General features: G+C 41.5%; 1 protein-coding gene across 1 annotated transcript in view; it reads left to right on the forward strand.

Annotated features, from left to right (window-relative positions):
* The window catches only part of LOC147690293 (coiled-coil domain-containing protein 170-like), a 638,795-nt gene that overhangs the window by 608,613 nt on the left and 9,340 nt on the right, over positions 1-20,842 (forward strand). The window lies entirely within an intron of this gene.

Raw genomic sequence — 20,842 nt, forward strand, 5'->3', positions numbered from 1 at the left:
TTTTTAATTTTTATTATTTGGCTCCAAGCAGGTTCCCACCCCACCACTAGGTCCGGGGTAGGGGGGGAGGGGCAGGTCAATCTGTACCCTGACCCCTTAATGTTTTTTTATTTGCATTTTTCTTAGGACTCTGGACCGAGTCCCAAGTCCTAAGATGACTGCCACCGCCTCCTAGTTGAGGTGATGGCATCCAATCAGATCTCAGGATCCTCCACTGTGTGATATTTTCCATTTTATTAACCGTATTTTTTCCAAATTATTACACGGATTTTCACTAAAACACAAAAATCAACCTAGACCAAGATCTAGCTTTCTGTAACATTTGGTACTTAGCGGTTTGGGTTGTAGCTGTGTCTAAAGCTCCCATGGAGAAATGAATGGGGGAAACACATTTTGGGAACCCACCTTTTTCTCAGCCCCCACTTGACAGATCAACCCGAAACTTTCTATGTGCAAACTAGTCAAAAAGTAGCACTTTTTTGGAACACTTCATGGAGATTTGTCAAATGGAGGCGAACTTATTAGCAACAGAAAAAAGGCATTTGCAATGGAAACACAATCCTAACTATAACTACTCAGTGGGGACTGCCACAGGATCATATATATCCATATCTATATCAATATCCATATCTACATATATATCAGTATTTATATGGGTATCTGTATCTATCTCAATATCTATATCTATATCTATATCTATATCTATATCTATATCTACTTACTGGTGGCCGCCAGTAGTTAGTTATAGTTAGGATCTAGTTTCTATTAAAAAAGGTGGTTTTCAGTTGTATTATGCTTGGGGATGCCCAAGCAGGACCCCTCACACATAGGGGACTGCAATCTCCCCAGAACAAACAATTGTAACTTAATGCTGGGGTGCCCGCATGCCTCTCCACAGCCTTGGGGTCTGCCACCCCCTGAGGCTTTAATTTGTTTGAATCTGGGGAGTCCCCGCAGCCCTGGGGAACGCCACCTCCCTGGGTATTTAGCTGAAATCAATGTAAGTGGGCCATGTGGACCACCCTGCAGACCCAGGGGCTGCCCCTTCCCTGAGACAATATCTTAATTGAATGTGAGGGATGTGCGGACCCTCCTGCAGCCCTGGGGACTGCCACCTCACCGGGCCACTTAAAGATACGGATGTAGGCGGGCCCGCTTGGCCCACCCGCACCCCAGGGAACACCACCTTCGAGGGGCCAAATTCAAGAGAGGCGGGGGTTTGTTCCTAGAGCCATACATGGCCCTGGGGAGCTCCATCCCTCAGGGCAGCTCCTGCAATATCCCAGGGTGCTCACCTCAGGATATTGCAGTTTGCTGTGGCTTGGCTGGATCTTTAACTGCTCCCATCAAGCCACAACAAACACTCCACTGTCAGCAAGTGAAAGCAGTGAAAATGCTCCTACTTGACGAAAGTGGAGCATTTGTCAATTTATTTGCCCTCTGTCAAGAAGCAGGGAAACAGACAAATTGCTTTCACACACATGGAACTGCATGTTTAGCAGCTCCCTATATGTGGAAGCAATGCCAACTCTTGCAGGAAGTGGGGAGCCGTCAGGGACTGCAGGGTCCTTGAGGCTCCCCCAAGGTCCCAGTGCAGACTGTGTGCCCTAGGTAAGATCAGGGCACCCAGACACATGTGGCTGGGAACCCGGTGTTGGGGTCCCCAGGGCTGAAATCGGCCCTGGAGGGGGCTGCACAGACTCCCTCCCCTATTAAAGTGGGACTTGGTAATGGGGTATGGTGTCCCCAGGGCTAAAATCGGCATAGGAAGGGGGCCCCCCTTGCCCATTTAAAAATAAATATATTTAGTCCGCTCCACAGGGCATTGAGTGCATATATAAAGGCACTCACAGAGACTTTTGCATGCAGTTACAGACCCACTGAAACACTAACACAACCACTCAATGACCCAGTTAGATAATGCACCAACTCACAGACCAACTCAGACATTGTGCGGGGTGGAGGTAGATGCCTGTGGGGGCAGAAGAGTGTGCATGGCATGGAGTTGGATGCTTGTGGGGGTAAGCCTCAGGGCCTGGCTGCAGGCCAGAATATGCAGCCAACCTCTCCAGCTGTGTGTAGTACAGGATTAGGTGCATGCGGGGTTGGCCCTAGAAAAATCAGTAAAAATATTAAAGGATACAAGGACGTTAGAGTTAGGAGCGGACTGGTGTGTTGTACAATATGATAGAGCAGAATGTCATATAGTGTCATGCAGGGGCATTGCATTGAGTGGTGTAGGGTGTTGTGACATAGACTGGAGTAGTGCAGTCAGGTGGATTTTAGTGCCGTACTATGGCATTGAGTAGAATAGCATAACGTGGTGTGGAGTGGTGGAGAGGGAGTTGTTTAGAGTGTTGTAGAATGAGGCAGAGTGTCATAGAGTGGAGTACAGTGTCATAGATTTGAGTACAGAGCATCATACAGTGGCGTACAGTTGGGTGGTGTACAGTCTAGTGACATGTTGTATAGTGGAGTGGCATGTAGTAGAGTGCAGTAAAGTGTTATAGTGTGGAGTGTAATGGCGTGGAGTGTCATAGAGTGGAGTGTTGTGGAGTGGTGTGATCTAGAGTGAAGTGGGGCATCATACAGTGGAGTGGCATGTTGTAGAGTGGAGTACAGTAGCGTACGGTGGATGAGTATACAATGAAGGAAAGTGTTGTGGAGTGATGTAGAGTGTAATGTTATGCCATACAGTAGATTGGAGTGGAGTATGATGAAGTGGTGTGTTGTACATTGCCTTAGAGTGGAGGGGCATGCATTGGAGTGGTGTAGACTGAAGTGGGCTATTGTATAGAGGTGTGGCTTAGAGTGTTGTTTAGAGGTGTGGCTTAGAGTGGAGTGGCATGTTGTATAGTGGAGTGGCGTGTGGTGGACTGGATTGGGGGGGAGTGTCTTATAGTGGAGTTCACTGTCATAGAGTGGAGTGGAGTGTTGTAGAGTGGAGTGACGTGTCACAGAGTGTATTGGTGTTTGTACAATGAAGTGAAGTGGCATGCTGTGTCATAGAGTATTGTTTAAACAGAGCTCCATCAAAATGGCTGAGCAGATTTAGATGAAGTGTATCACAAATATAGATTAGAGGGTGTAAAGGGTCCTTTCTGGTAGTAGTTACAAATAGTTTCAGATGTTCTAAAGTTTTAGGGCCAAATTCACAAAGGTAAACATACTTTTTCATGTAATTTGTGATTGTTTGATATTCACAAAGTAGTATCTTTATGATTGCAGTGTGTCTGAACATAATAAGATAGGATAGTCCTATATGTTTATGTGTGGAGACCCCACAATCCTAAAGATACTACTAATAAAATGCCATTGTGAATAGAAAAAATCATAAAATTACACAAAAGTAAGTTTACTGTTGTGAATCAGGCCCATAAGGCCTGATTCACAACAGTAATATATGATTGGCTAATGACAACCCGTACAAAAATAAAAGGCAGCCATTTTGTTTAGACCACCCTTTGGCTGTGTTCTGGCTTTTAAGTGTAAATTTAGCATCTTACTATTTTATAAGTGTATAGGAGATGAGTTTGTTTATATAAGTGTGTAAAGGTAAGTAAAATGTGTTTTATTACTGTACATATTTTGCAAAAGGTTTGCAGAGTAAAATGGTACTACCGTAAGGATGTGTTCTTTGTTCTAATAGAAAATATTGTCTATTTAATTTTTGTTTTTAATTTGCACTTTTTTTAAATTTAAGTAAAGTATACTGCACTATATTTTCCCTTAAAACCTGGAACTCAGACTGTGTGTGGTCTACACTGTATTTCGACCTTTCAAAATTGAAAGTGTGAAATATAGTTTACACCGCACAAAGGGCCTGTTTTATATCCTGGCCGGTGGAGTATTCTCTATTGGCCTGGTGGATTACTTTGAATACTCCGCTTGTCAGATTTATAAGTAACCACATAGCAGGCCGTCATTTAGAAAGGAATTGGCTCTCATGGCTATCAATGGATTTTACTATCTGCTGCAGTCCTGCGTCGAAAGGATGCAGCACTGCAGTAAACATTATTCTTTATTCTTTTCAAAACGAAGATCAAGAAAAAAGATTTTCTTTTTTAAAAGAAAAAAAAGTAATGTTCCCCTTGCCATGGGCAACTTTTTCCATGGTCTGTGGAAGCATTATAATGGTTGTCCTGTTACTTAATGCCAAGTTTTTCATGGAGATAAAGAACAGTAAACCCCATCTAAATTGGGTGGGGGGGACATGTAACCACACTTCCGACTGCCCTTACTCACTAGGGCTGTTGGAGGGGATTATTCATAGCAGAGAGAGTAGTCAGTGCTGTGAAAAACCCTAATGTCCACTTGCATGTAAATGCCACAGGCATACTACTATATTGGTGGGCAGGGATCATCACGATAGAGTTCCCTTTCTGCCAATATATAAATCAGGCACATTTGTGGTCGCAAAACACTTGCAGTTTACCACCCTCTTCAAGAGGGTGGTAAACCATTTGCAAACAGGAAGTGGTCCCCAGGGGACTCCTTCCACTTTGTGAATAGGTGCGCAAACATTTTTTAAGAGCAGGCAGTGGTCCCAGGGACCACTACCTGCCCTAAAAAATGAAACCATGGTCTGAGATATCACAAAGTTTCTGTGCCTTCATAACTACAAAACTACTGAATGGATTTTCATGAAATAGCAAAAATGATCTCTTCCAAACCATATTTCACATTCCTGCCAAATGTAATGAAATCCCTTCAGCCGTTTTGCTGCTACAGCCTGTTAAGTCTATGGCAGTTTTTCTTTACCCTTAGACTTTTGTTAACCCTCACATAATGATTATTGGAGCCAGGGCACCCACAATAAATCAAGATTGGAATTGCAGGACACCCCACTGAGTAATTACTGAAAACACTGGCCTAAGAATTTTCAATTATTCAACCGCTAAAGAATACACACAAAAATACAGAAACAAGCATTCATCAAATAAATGCACAAATGAAATATTTTATTTATCTAAAAACCAATCAAACAAAAATCTACATTTTAATTTTAATGGAAAGGTTGACATTTTCTAAATTCAATTAAGGCCATTCATTGTCGATATTATATTCTGATTGATACACTTGCACTGCTCACCCTAATCAATTTGAGGATACTAACTTAATTTTTACATTGTGCAAATGTACTATAACTTAATTATTAGCCTCCTATTTCAAACTTCTTGACATTTACAGAATGTTTTGAAAATGTCACTTTTACATGTTGCTTCTTTATTTCTGTACACTTTATTAATCTGTTAATATTATTTAATTTCTAAGCAGGCTTCTCACATCCCCAGTTATCCCTGGACTACAGGTTAAGAACTACTGGTCTAGTGAAAATGCTTTGGTGGAAAATTAGGTTTGGGACACCTCTTTTTTCTTTGCACCCCTTAACAAATCACCCTAAAACTTTGTGTCATTTGCCAATGTAGAAAAAGGAATAGGTCTGCAAACTATGATGAAGAATCGTCAAACAGGGCAAAGTTATTATATATCAAAACATGTGTAATTCCAATTTCTGGAAATCCTAACTATAACTATAGAGTGGCTACCATATCTTTTGTTATTTGAACTCGTGAGAGTTCTACCAGCCACCAGCGAGAGCTCAAAATAAAATATGGAGCCCTGTGATTGGTTGAGAGGCCTGTTTTTCATGTGAGCCTTCACACTTTTGCTAGAGTGTGATGCACCAGTGAGTCATGGGAGAGCAAGCACTATGATTGGCTGGCTGCTGTAATCTTAGAAATGAAATGGCCACCATTACTGTGAAACATTGGAATTGTTGTGGGAAGGAAGTATAAAGGCTGTATAAGGGGCAAAGGAAAGGTATGGGGTCCCTCTAGATTTAGAGAGGAGTTGTCTAAGGGATAACAACTGTGAATATAATAAATGTAGTGTTTTAACTAATTTTTACAATCTTACAGGACTCTAATGGGATCGTGAATAGTAAAAAGTAGTGGATGAGTTCTCAATATACTCTGTTAGTAGGATACTGTAAGACCACTATGTACTTTGGTCTTTGTTTTTTAGATGGAGTGTGTGAGAGATAAGTATGGGATGAGTAAATAGTTAATTCTTATTTTCAAAACATTTTGCAATCTCGGAGACTTGCTGAATCATGAAAAGCAGAATGAAGTAGGTGTTCTTTGAATACACTGTAGTATGCACACTTGGTACTGTAGGAAGGATTATTACTGGAGATGGTGTTTCTCAGAGTCTACTATTTACACCCATTGGCTTGGTAAGAGTTGTGATTAGAGGTCAGTCCATCCACTTACACTACAATGCACACCCATCATCTGAGAGAGAGGTCTCAGTCGAGAGGCAAGCCTCTCATCACACACACTATCATACACACCCATCATCTGAGAGACAGGTCTGAAAGGAGAGGCCACAATCTCCACACACATTACTTCACATACCTGTCATCTGAGAGAGGTGTGAAAAGGCAGGCTTGGTATTCTCCACACACTACTATGCACACCCGTCACGTGAGACAGAGGTCTGAAAGGATAGGCCAGTCCATCCACACACCCTACTATGCACTCCCGTCATCTGAGAGAGAGGTCTGGAAGGAGAGGCCAGTCCATCTACACACTGTACTATGCATACCCATCATCTTAAAAACAGGTCTGAAAGGTGAGGCCAGTCAATGTTCACATTGCACTACGCTTACCCCTTATCTGAGAATTGTCTGACAGGAGAAACCTGTCACTTCCCACAAACTAGTACGCACACCCCTTACCTGAGAGAGAGGTGTCATTGGAGAGGCCAGTCCTACCATAAACTGTACTATGGGTACTAGTCATCCGAAACAGAGGTCTCAGAAGAGAGGCAGCCTCTCCTTTAATTAATGTTCATATTCATTGTTGTTATGTGGCCAATCAAGGATAACGACTATATCATGATTGAAGTTTTTATAATAATAATAATAATAAATGCACTCAAAACAAATAAATGAGTATCAATGTGTGCTAAGTACCAATGTTGGTCTCATGCACATAAAAGAAGTGTTTTTTCCATAAATCTAAATGATTTATTTTCCCCCACAATTATGTAATGGATTGTATTTCATTAAACTAAACCCACTGTTAGTATTGTGTTGTATATAAATTATACATACTACATCAGGATATATGTAGTCTAAATGTAAAGTGCAATATAAAAAGTAAGATCTTGCGAGAGGCTCACAAGAGCAAACCAGAAAGCACTGACCCTCAGACGTCACATGAACAATTGATTCCATGGCTCCTGTGAGAGCCCCTGGTTAAGGTGGGCTTCTCTGACTCTCGCAAGAGTCTTGTGAGAGATTTTAAGAAGGAGAAAAAGGGGAAAAGAGTGCAAACAACATAGATCATAAAAGTAGAGGATAGCTCTGAAAACCGCTGTTTTTGTTAACAGTTTCAACAACTAATATTGCAATAGGAGCTTAACTTTTTTTCTTAATTAATAATATAAAAAGAATAAACTGTACAGTGCAATGAAATGGTCCAATAACATAAATACAGAATTGAGAACATTTTGTCTAAGTGACCATGTCGTAATGTTCTAATATGCATGTTTCACTGACCAACCATTAAAATTACACCTCAAAGTACAAGTATGCTATCACTAAAATCTGTAAAGTGCTATAAAATTAAGTGCTAGTGCAAGAAAAAATAAATAGATGTGCAAATGTCAACATTAATTAATGTACGTTGAACTAAAATATATAACACAGCAGCTTGCTGAAAGTCCTACCATACCATGAATAAAGTGCAATTGCACAATAAAATTACTTATAGAAAAACCCGGGTGACCAATGTTAAATCTCATAACCACTTGATAGTAGCTATATTGCACGACCATCTCATTATTCTGGATAAAGTGCAAGTGCGTGGTAGACCAATAACTGTTATCTACTCAGGTAACACAAGATGTTAAAAAGCCTTCTCATTGCGAATGTGTGGGGCTAAAAACCAGTTTTAAAACACTCCTAAACCGAGTAAAACTAGGGACAACCCAGTAAATCCCAGTAAAAACAGAGTTAAAAAACTAGTTAAAAGACAGTATGTAAAACTACATAATATGGCCTCCAACCTGAAAGACTGTACCTAAAAAAACATCTTATAAAAAATTGTGAAGATCTTCTCCAATGTTCAAACCGTTTTGCATCTTGGTATCTAGCAGCATAATGTATTTATTTATTTAAAGAGTTTTATATAGCGCTGGCTAGACCCGAAGGTATCAGAGTGCTTTACATGATAATTAACAATTACACAGTACATCAAAAAATTGGGCAATACATTAGGAGAGGAGAGAAAGGAGAGAGAAAAGTAGTGGAGGGGGCAGGGAAGGTGAGAAAGGGAGGATAAGGGAAGAGACAACAAGGAGAAACGAAAGGAAGTCTGTCTAAAGACCGACTGGGTAGGTGACGACCAACGAGGGAATCCACGGCCCATCTCCCCTATAGCTAAACCAGGTAGCTCCATCGGGCATCAGACAAAATAGTTCAGTCTCAATACATTGCGAGAGGAGAGATGGAGAGACATAAATAGAGGGAGGATGCTGGAAGAGACAAAAGGAAGTCTGTCTTAAGACCGACTGGGTAGGTGACGACCAAGGCGGGAATCCCGACCTGTCTCCCCTATAGCTAAACCAGATAGCTCCATCGGGCATCAGACAAAATAGCTAGATCTCAATTGACGAGGGAAAGTTCACAGATAAACAGGGTGGGGACTAAGGGCCAGGACAGTTGAGGGCAAAGGTCAGTAGCAGAAAAGTGGAGAATAGTAGAGCGGGGAGGGCTAGGGAGTAGGGGAGGAGGGAGATAAGGTTAGGAGAGACGCAGGAGGGTTTGTTGTGGCCGTCATTTTAGGCAGGTACAGGCAGTATTTCAGGAGCGGTCACTGTGTGGGGTGACTCCGTTGCAGCTTTGTTGTCTCACGTGTCCCTGTAGGCTCTGAAAACTCACTGCATACCATTTTATGGGCTTGGCCACTGTATTCGTGTTGGCCCCTTTACATGCTTTGTGCCACACTGCCAGGTTTTATTTCATACCATGCACCCTCTCTGTCGCTGCCTAAGTCTTTTTTCTTGGTTACCACCCCTGATTGATTTGGGTATTGAACCAACCACATAGTAGCAGAAATCATTGATGCTGTTATTGTGTACAAGTTTCAAGTGACGAGCTACCGGGTAATTAGGATCTGAATTCACAACTGCCTGTAAATGTTGGAGTATTTTATTAAACACTTGGAGTTTAGTACTTCCAAAATATTGCAGATGGGACGTGCATTCCAAAATGTAGACTGCAAAATCAGTCCTGCAGGTGTAATGACCCTAAATTTGATTGGGTTTGGAATCAAAAGCAGTGCTATGTTCAGTGATATTCTTACCAAATTTACAAGCTTGGCACGAGCTACAACTGAAAAATCCCGGCCATGCCGGCAACCAAATTTTAGATCGATTCACCTCTGGACTGGATTTATCTAAAATATCTCTCATCGAAGGTGCTCGTCTAAAGGTTAGATTGGGAAGATCCGGCAATATTTGTGACATTGTGATGTCAGACAACACAATTGGCCAGTTCTTATACATGATCTTACATACTTGTCTCTCCTGTTGACTATATGTCGAGATCAATCTCACTGCATTCAGTTGTTCACTACTCTGCATGTTGGTGGTAGTTTGAATCAAGGAAGCACTGGTGGCAATAGTAGCCAGATATTCTTCCCTGTTCTGATTGTTGGCTCTGTCTAAGGCCGCCTTGAGATCTTTGGTTTTATAGCCCCTAATGCTAAAACCTTGGAAGGCTTCTGCCTGGCACTTGACTAAGCCAGCATCTGCACTGCAAATTCACCGGATTCATAAAAACTCCACATAGGGGATACTCTGAATGAGATGTTTGGGGTGGGTACTACTTGCGTGGAGTACGGAATTTGCAGCAGTTGATTTCCTATGTAGATTAGTTTGAATAGCATTGCCTTCTATATACAACTCCTCATCTATAAACTGCACTCTCTCAATATTTATGTTAGCTGTAAAGTTTACATTTAAATAGTTGTTATTTATGGCATCAATGAACTGACTGGCCGATTCCCTAGTTCCTCTCCATATCAAAAAATTGTCATCAATAAACCTCCACCAATGGATAACATATAAATTCAACAAAAGCATCGTCTCGAACCAATACAAAGTACAACACACCTTGGCCACAAAATTTCTTAAGTGTGATTTTATTCCAGCAAAGTCACCCTTCGCGTTTCGGAGCATACGCTCCTTGCTCACGAGTTGTTGTGAATGCAAAACAATAAAGTCTTTTAAACACATCATGTGACATTCTACTTCATAACAAGTAAAAACAGACTTCTCAGATTTTTTGTCCTTTAAACATAATAGCGGAAATCATATATTAAATGCCACTCTGCCTCATTATTAACAACAATATACCATCAGCATACATCAGTGCAATGCATTTGGTTCTTTGAGTTTTACAAATTAATCAGCTGCGGTCGGTAGGGGAGTACCTGCCCGGGAGGTGACGTGAGGAGGGGGAGGGGCAGGGTGGGGGTTAGTAATGTATGGATAATGGAGGTTTGCAGGTAAGTAAACATTTAAATAAATCAAACGAATTTCGTTGCATGCACTCCATCCCCAAATGCAATGCAGTGAGCGCAACGAAATTCGTTTGATTTATTTATATGTTTACTTACCTGCAAACCTACATTATCCATACATTACTAACCCCCACCCTGACCCTCCCTCTCCCCACGTCACCGCCCCGGCAGGCACTCCCCTACCGACCGCGGCTAAAATTAATCGTTGTAAGTGTGTTAGCGGTTTCCAGGAAAAACTTCCCTATCTATCGGTGCCTCACTCAACTCGTGAACTACATTTCCCAGCTATTGCTCGGGCAAGAGTAGGACATATTGTGAGGACTGCATTTAGTTATTTATTTATTTATTTGCGGGTTTGTATCGCGCTTGAATCCACTCCCGGAGGAGTATCTCTGCGCCCAAAAAAATCAACAATAGCATATAGAGGTAGAAAAAGACAGTCATGAGAAGGGAGAGTGTGATGGAAGAATACAAAGACCCTGTCACATTTTAAACAAGAAGGTTTTCAACTTTTTCCTGAACATCAGATGGTCCGAACATTGCCTATACAGGAGTGGAAGCGTGTTCCATAGCACAGGCCCAACCACTGAAAGAGATTTGCCACCCTGCCTTGCCCTTCTTATCCTAGGGACTTGTAGGAGAAGCCGATCGCTCGATCTAAGGGTACGGGCAGGAACATATGAGACAAATTTCTCTGCTAAATAGGAGGGTCCAATACCATGCAGACTCTTGTGGACTATACAACAGGTTTTGAATTTTACTCTCTGACGAACTGTCAACCAGTGTAGCTTTTCAAAAAGAGGTTTAGAAGGGGACCTGGGGGGGCATTAGGGACCAATCTCGCAGCAGTATTTTGGACCACTTGAAGTTTGTCCAATACTTCTTCATTTGCAGCTGCCAGCAGTCCATTGCAATAGTCTAATCGACTAAGCACCAGGGCCTGTACCAGAGTCTTTCGAGTGGAGTCGGGAAGTAGTGGAAATACCTTGCGGAGAAGACCTATCAAGTGGAAACATTATCCCACTAGGCTATTTCCCTGTTGTTTCAGGGATAGCTCATGATCCAGACGGACCACCAGGTTCTTCACCATCTGTTTTGGCTCAGGAACTGGGCCAAGGTCAGATGGCCGCCAATCTGGGGCCCATTGTAGCTTATCCTCTCCAAACAACATGACTTCCGTCTTTCCCACATTACACTGCAGAAAGTTAGATGACATCCATTGGGAAACCGCCTTCATGCCTTCGGAGAAAGATTGTTTAACCTCCGAGGTGAGGAGTTTGTACGGGAAGAGGAGCTGGGTGTCATCAGCGTAGGACACTGCGATGAAACCAAAGGCTCTCATGATCCTGGCCAGGGTGGCCACATATATATTAAAAAGGGTTGGGCTCAAACATGAGCCCTGTGGCACCCCCTTAGTGATCTTAACCTCTGCTGACCGGAACTCACCCATGTTAATACATTGAGTGCGTTCGGACAGAAAGCTCTTCAGCCAGGCCAGTGCCCTATCCTCTAACCCGATCTCTGCAAGGCGTCCCATCATGATGTCATGTGATATGGTATCGAACGCTGCCGATAAATCCAACAGTACCAGGATCACCGAAAAACCCTTATGCTGATACATGCGGAGGTCGTCCATTACCAACAGCAGGGCCTATTCAGTACTGAAGTTTGGCCTAAAACCGGATTGAGAATTATCCAGGCGTCCGTTTTGTTTGATATAATTTGAAAGGTGTTTGTTCACATGCTTCTCCATGATCTTACTTGGGAATGGGAGCAGAGATATGGGTCTAAGATTGGATAGGTCTGTCCATGGGATCGAGGTGTTCTTCCGGATTGGTCTCACCAATGCCCTTTTCCACTCACGTGGAACGCAACCTTCCGCAAGCGAGCGGTTGATAAGGCCCTGAATCTCAAGACCGAGCACCTTACCGACCACCGGCATGATCCTGGCTGGAATCTGATCTGATGGACATCCACTTTTTATTTGGCTCACCATGTCCACCACCTCCTTCAGGGAGATATCCGGGAACTTAGTGAGTGTATCAATTCTGGCTTCTTCTATGACGTAAAATGACATTCTAAGCTGACAGATGGGTACATTAGATACATCAGAGTATTTGATTTTTTCATAGATCTTATCTATTTTCTCTGTGAAAAAGCATGAGATGTCATCACATAACTGCTGGGAAGCCATATCCAAGCTTTCACAGGCAGTCGGTTTAACAAAAGTCTCCAGAATCTGATATAGTGCTTTAGGAGCACCCCCAGCAGCCGAAAGTTGAGACACAATATGATTTTTTCGGGCTACTCTAATGGCTTTATGATAGGTGCTTAGTGCTGTTTGGTAACATGTTTTATCTGTTTCCTGGAGTGTAGATCTCCAGCCCTTTTCCAGTTTCCTAGCTACTCTTTTAAGGGCTCTTAGGTGATCTGAAAACCAAACTTCCTGCTTTCTGGCTATACGGGGTTTGTAAGATTTCATAGGGGCAATACGTTCCACAGCTATATGAGCGGCTAGCTCGTATTTACATAAGGCTGCTTCAATATTCTCACTGGGCATAATGTGTGGTACAACAAAAGCTTCCTTAAAGGTTTTGTGAGTTACCTTGTGCCATTGTCTCCTCTTTTCTGGTAATGATAGCATGTTATTAGGGGATTTATAGGAGTTGGGCATAGTAAATTCTAAAAGAAAATGATCAGTCCAATTCACCTGCTTAGGTGTATGACATGCAATTGCAGGGGAGTTAGAGATAACCAGATCTAAAGTGTGGCCCGCCTGGTGGGTGGGACCAATGTTACGTTGTATGAGACCTAACAGTGAGAGGTTTGTCAAGAGGAGTTGGGTCTCCGCGTTATCTTTCAACTCACTATGGATATTAAAATCCGCTAGCAAAAGGAAATCTCTACCTGTGTTAACGTGAGGGGCCAATGCCTCTATCAGGGAGGTTGAAAACTTTGCACAGGGACCCGGGGGGCGATATACTAGAGCCCCTTTCCAGCTGTTTATCTCTGAAGTACCAATCTTAAAAATCATCATCTCCAGATCCGTAGTACAATACTGATCTAAGATGGTGAGGGCAATTTCATTCCTGTGCACTATGGCTATACCACCTCCTACCTTGATCGGGCGGTCTAATCTTGCAATTTTGTATCCCACCGGAATCCCAAGAGTAATCGCAGGGACCGAGTGGGGTTTGAGCCATGTCTCTGTCAAAAAACAGAGATCCGACTGATGAGTTGAAATGAGGTCCCAGACCACAGTGTGATGTTTCGACAATGATCTAATATTACAGAGTCAGTTTCTCCACCCTAACTGCCTACGAGGTGCTATCCTTATTGGGATTTGTTGATACGGATCTAGGCTATCATGGCTAAATTGGGCTTGAAACCTGCAGTGACGACATGAGAACTGTCCCTCAGGAGGAAAACCCCCATTTCTTACACAGCCAGCCAAAGGGGCCACCTGTATGGCTAACAGTTCTTTAGAAGAATAACTCACCCTTTCCAGTGAGGGCCCTCCATGATTAGATAAACATGTTGGAGCCATGGCCCCTGGCCCCATCCGGTCATGGACGGGCGAAGACGGGCTTCTCTTTGTCTTGTCTTAGGAGCGTCCTTAGGCGCTCCCCTCCGTGCGACCGCTGCACGCTCCTTGCGACGAGAGAGCTAAATAGCCCTTCCTATCTGAGAGCTAGAGCGCTAACCGCTCGTGTGGTTGGAAGTCCCTGGCTCTTCCTGTCCTGCCCTCCGCTCAACGGTACTGATTACTGAGTCGGAACGGGGCGGGCACATAGTGTAAAAATATGATAACTTTATTCATAGTATAAAACTTTATTCATAGTATCAAAATAAGATAACTTTATTCAGTGTCCCAACCATTGTTCTACAAATGTTGCTGCCAACCAAATGATTTGTTTGTGCGACCATAAAGGGCGCATCATCTACCCAGTTAATATCATAGCAATCTATTGGCAGTCATCACCGCTGCCACCGGTGTGCCATAACGTAAATTAACAAAGTCAGGCCCCAGTGGACTACTCTCATATTGCATATCGAAACGATTAACGATATGGTTCATCATCACAGTGGTTGTATTAAAATCATTAGCAGTTATCACTGCTGCCATCGGTGTGCCTTAGCCTGAAATTCCACACCATAAAGCCCCAGTGGGCTGATAACTGCACGTGGAGATCGCTGCCCCCTTGTGCACAAGTATTGTCGGGTGTATATATAAGGTTCAAAATAAAGTACTGTCCCAGTGGACTGAATTACATATGTACAACTGACGCCACTTCTATGTAGAGCAAAATAGTAAAGAATTCCCCATACCAGGTACTGATCTTTGCCATCTGTACTAATATTATGGAATAGTCAACACTATATTACACATACACTACACGTTATATGATTCACCAGAACGGCCCTACCAACACCACTTTTCACCCTCGTGGGTAAATATCTGCAACTTAATTGGAATCCAAAAAACTCCCACAGATCAGTAATAGTTGGCACCCCAACTCTAAAGTCTCAATATGCTGTTGGGAAATGTTTAATTGCAATTCAAGTACAAAAAAATAGGTAACCCAATACACCCTTGGAGGCTTGGGTAGTTAGATAAGCAGGTAAGTGTGCCTACAAGGGATTAATTCACATATGAAATAATATCAATTAGAAAAAAAAGATACATTTAAGTAAGCTCTATAAAAGTCACTTACAGTTGGAGTATTCCAAAGACAATTCAGCTGATTTATCAATGAATCAAACATATATACAGAGATACAGAGATGATTGCAATTCAAGCAGATACTTCGCTCATTTTAGCCTTCCACTTGCTTATGATACAAATCCAAAATCTAAAATAAACAAAAATTGAATGCCATATATTAGATATTTTCAGTCATTTACATTAACACATAAAATTTGTTAGACAAGAGAAAGTGAAAATAAAAACATTTGTTAAAATTCCTTAGATCAATTCCGGCTTATCATGAAGAGAAACTCTATATGAGTTGTTGGTCTCAACCCAAATGTATGGCTAGTGCCTCATCACTGTTGTGTCCCTTTGGCTGCATTGTATGGTATTTTATAATCATCCTGGATTTGAGGCGTCTCAACTCTTTTGTCCTATCACCTCCTCTCTCCTTTCTAGGTATACTGTCCAGTACAATGAATGATACCAGACTATTATTAAGATTGTGGTGGGTAGCAAAATGTCTTGCTACAGGGTATTGCTTATCATTATGTGTTATTGCCCTCAGATCCTCCAAAACACGCTTTTTAGCTTTATGTATTGTATTTCAAATGCAGTATTTATCACAGTGGCATCTGAGGGCATACACGACATATTCAGCATTGCATGAGACATGTTTCTGGATTTTAAACTGTCTGTATTCGGTAGAGAGCTTGACTTCCTTGCTATTAATACTATATTTACAGGCTTTGCATCTGCCACATATATGGAACCCTTTTACAGTACGTCGTTGCATATCACTAGGGAGCAAAGCCGGACACTTCATATCATTCAATGATCGTGCTTTCCGTAGGTTATCTGTGGATAGTCTTCCAGATGTCCATCTAGATCTACATCTGTTTTAAGGACATTCCAGAACTTTCCAAGTGATTTTTGTACCTTCTTTGATTTTTTTTTATAGGTCGTGATAAACCTAATACTGGTCGGGCCCGTCCGGTCCCTATCCTTGTCCTTAGTTGTTTTCAGCAGATCTTCCCTAGCCCTACTGTCTACTTCACTGCAGGCTTTAGTTATACATTCTTGACTGTAACCCCTCACAAGGAAACAGTCAATCATCTTGTCCTTCTCATCATTGTAACCCTCCGTAGTACTACAGTTACGCTAGCTCTTAGTAATTCACAGAGAGGAATACTTTTGATGAGGTTTACTGGATAGCAGCCGTTTTCTTTTGTATAGGAAGGTATCAAGTTTGTCATTGTTCTCCTTGATTTGTACATCTAGAAATTCGATTGTTTCCTTGCTCAATTGATTAATTAATGAGAGATTTAGCGTATTTTTGTTTAACATATCCACAAAAACATTTGCTTCTTCTTTGCTACCCCCCAAACACAAAAAAATCATCAATATATCGAGCCCAAACTTTTACATGTTTTTTGCACTGGTCATGAACATTGACCACCTGCTCCTTCCACCAGCCAAGATAGAGACATGCAAAGTTGGGGGCGAAGCCGGTGCCCATCGCTGTCCCAAGAGTCTGACAATAAATTTGGCCATTAAAAATTAAAAAGTTCCTCGTCAGACAGGTATACGTTATATCGATTAGCATTTCGGTATGAAACAAAAAGGACACAGATCTGTTCTTCAAAAAGTGCCTGCACGCTTTTATGCCAAGTGCGTGAGGGATACTGGTATAAAGACTGTTGACATCAAGACATATCAATACACAATTAGTATTCCATTTGACCCCAACTATCATTCATAGGAAATCACCCGTATCCTTCACGAATGATGGAAGGTTTTGAACCAAGGGTTGCAGAGAGTGATCTACATACCTGGAGGTATTTTCCAGGCAACTCCCTCACGGGACACAATAGGCCTTCCTGGAGGATTCATCTTGTCTTTATGCAGTTTTGGAAGAAGGTAGAGGACTGGAATTTTAGGGTATTTACATTGTAAAAAGTTATATTCCTCTTGTTATATTAGACCTCTTTCCTTCCATTCCCATAACTGCTCTTGATATTCATTTTTGGCTTTCTTATAGATATTTCTGGAGCTTCTCTCATACCTAGTAACATCACTAATCTGCTTGATGCCTTCTTTTAGATACTTCTCTTTAGATAGTATCACAATATTGAAATGAAAATGAAATGAAATGTATTGAAAAATTATATTTATATAGCGCGCACATACCCTAAGGCCTCGCAGCATTGCCACCCTTATCAGACTTCTTAATTAGAATACTATTGTAATTTTTCAGGCTTTTGATAGCTAGAATCTGGATTTCTGATAGAATATTATTGCTATATCCTCTTACCTTAGATATTTTATCAAGGTCTTTAATCACCCCTTTCTCAAAAACATCTATTGCCTCGTTCATAATTTGAGGTAAGAAAATAGATTTGGGTCTGAAGCCACTGTTGTGGCTCAGATCCAACCAAATATTCTCATTAATGAGATTAATATATGGATCTGAAATAAAATCCTGTTGGCCCCCCCAGTTCATATAGAGTATGTAAAAGCTCGATATCACCAATTTAAATATCACTTGGAATAACACTTACATCATTGTCTTGTGATGTTACTCGTGTAGCAAACTACTTCTTTAGACGTAATTTCCTTGTAAATTGGAATAGATCATTGCGTGCCTGGGCGTAATCAAATTCCGTTGATGGACAGAGTGTTAGTCCCAAAGAAAATACTTCCATTTTAGCAATCTTTAGTTCTCGTTCTGAAAGATTAATTAGAGTTTTTTTGTCAATTCTTGTTATATCCATCGTTTTTGTTGCTTTTTTTGTCCCCTTGTTCTGGATCCCACCGGGCTCTCTGTTCATTCTCTCTACATTGCGGTTAGCCTTCCGTCGCCTCTTCCTCCTCGGACACAACCTCTCTGTCCACTTGCACCTTGTTTTTTCTGGGCAGCCATTCTGCCTTGTGCCATAATTGTGAACTCCTTTAAAATTTGGTCTTTTGCTCCAGCCTCCACTGTGCCATCGACACAGTTGCTGCTGGTTGCATGTTCCGGGGTTCTGGTTTCATCATTGGTTAATGCCTGCTCATCACTGTTTTCCACGTTTGGAGTTATTACTGGTGATTTGCTTTTTGTTTGCGAAGCACTTCGTACATTTTCGTATCGTTTTGCGAAAGCCAATATCTGCCCTTTCTCATAATCTAGAAAATCCCGCAGAAATTTCCTTTGTTTCGTTTCTCTGATTTCCTTCTCAATGTTATCCAATCTCAACTCCATTTTGGACATGTCACACTGAAACTCATTGTCTTCACAACATGCTTTCAGCTTCGTAGTTATATCTTCGATTTTTCCTTAGTGATTTTATCACAATCTTTTGGCATATTTATCCAATAATTCATGCATTACAATTGAGCAGCTATGGTTGTTTGCTGCCCATTCCTCCATCAGGTCCGGATTGGGGTCGCTGAAGGTGGGCGTAATAAAAATGCGGAGACCGCGCGGGACACGGTCTGCCCCTACTTAAGCAGTTTGCAAAGTTTGATATTTTTAGTGGTGCCTCTGCTCATTGTACTTGACGAGTCAGCTCGTTCATTATAGTCCAATATTTGTTTCTCAAACCTTTTGCTTGCCGCCTCACTTCTTTTGCCATTCCTCGACATTTCCATTTTAATATTTATCGATGTAACGCATTCAGACAGAAACGCACTCACGCTGTAAGAATGTCTGAAGATAAACGCATTCAGTCATACTTTAGACTTAATTTGCCCTTCAATTACGCAGCAATGGTTTCACACACGTTGCTTATGCACGCTACCCCTCTCTACCTGTTCCAGGCATCTGTAACTGGCAATCCTGGCCGTATTTGCGATGTATGATCGGGGTTTGTGCAATCATGTCCTTATCCTTGGCGAGGGCGGGCAGGGGTTACTTTTAATCACCTCCAACAGTTCAGTTGCATCAGAACCCTTGCCGCTTGCAATGGCGGGCCGTGGCAGGGTCGCAAACCCTTGATAATCAAACAAAAGCTTTGTCTCAAACCAATCTAAAAGACAACACACCTTGGCCTCAAAATTTCGGAAGCGTGATTTTATTCCAGCAAAGTCACCCTACGCATTTCGGAGTGTCCGCTCCTTGCTCACAAGTAGTGCGAATGCAAAACAATAAACAGCTAGATTCATCAAGCGAAACGCGCTCTCAAAAGGGCCAGATGCTCAGAATCTGGCCCTTTGCGAGTGCATTTTTTGCATTTGGGATTCATCATCCCAAATGCAAAAATCTCTAATAAAGAATTTGCAAATTTGCGAGGATTAGCATTTAAGGAATCTCTATTAGAGATTCCTTAAATGCTATTCATGAAACATTTAAAAATTGTGAATTTGCAATTTAGGAGCGCTATTTACCACGAAGTCAAACCTCGTGGTAAATAGCGAAAACTTAGAAAAATGCTTTTAAATGCATTTTTCTAAGTTGCATGTTACATGTTGCATGTTACACACACACATGTCCTTTGGACATGTGTGTGCGCAACACCAATGTAGATTACATTTCAGGGGTGCTACAGGGTGTCCTTTGGACACCCCTGGCACCCTTGAAATCACATCCTTATTTGCGATTAGCAAATTGGTAATCGCAAATAAGGAATAACTCCCCATTCATTCCTATGGGCCTTTAGGCCTTTAGGCCCATAGGAATGAATGGGGAGTTATTCCTTATTTGCGATTAGCAATTTGCTAGTCGCAAATAAGGAATGTGTAGGAATCGCAATTTATTTAGCGATTCCTACATGAATCCCGTTTTGCAAGTTCTTAATAGCGATTCCTTAATAATCGCTATTAAGGACTCGCAAATCGGGACTTTGATGAATCTAGCTGAAAGTCTTTTAAACACATTATGTGACATTCTACTTCATAACAAGCAAAATAAGACTTCTTTGATTATTTGTCCTTTAAACATAATAGCGGAAATCATATATTATATGCCATTGTGCCACATTATTAACAACAATCATCATACATCAGTGCAATGCATGTGGTTCTTTGAGTTTTACAAATTAATTGTTACAAGTGTGTTAGAGGTTTCCGGGAAAAACTTCCCTATCTATTGGTGTCTTACTCAACTCGTGAACTACATTTCCCAACATTGCTTGAGCAAGAGTAGGACATATTGTGAGGACTACATTTCCCAAATATTTCGGGCACAAAGTATCAAAATAAGATAACTTTATTCAGTGCCCCAACCATCGTTCTACAAATGTTGTGGCCACCCAAATGATTTCTTTGTGTGACCATTAAGGGCGCATCATCTACCCAGTTAATATCATATGCCACAGAAGCTATGAATACATGTCTGGGTTTAATTAGAGTGCCAATTGACAAAGGAGACTTTTATATTGATATGGTTTTAATTGTTGTGTGAAAAGAGACCCTACAAGAACAACAGATGACCAATGGACTAATAATAGAATAGCTATTAATTATAGACAGCATTTATAATTGCCCAACAATCTAAATGTATTTGCACATATGGCTCAAGAGTAATATTGTGTTATTTAAATGATGCAGACACAATTTTTAAATTGCCTTCACATCT

The sequence above is a fragment of the Lissotriton vulgaris genome, chromosome 9 (assembly GCF_964263255.1).
Source record: "Lissotriton vulgaris chromosome 9, aLisVul1.2, whole genome shotgun sequence".
NCBI classification, from domain to species: domain Eukaryota; kingdom Metazoa; phylum Chordata; class Amphibia; order Caudata; family Salamandridae; genus Lissotriton; species Lissotriton vulgaris.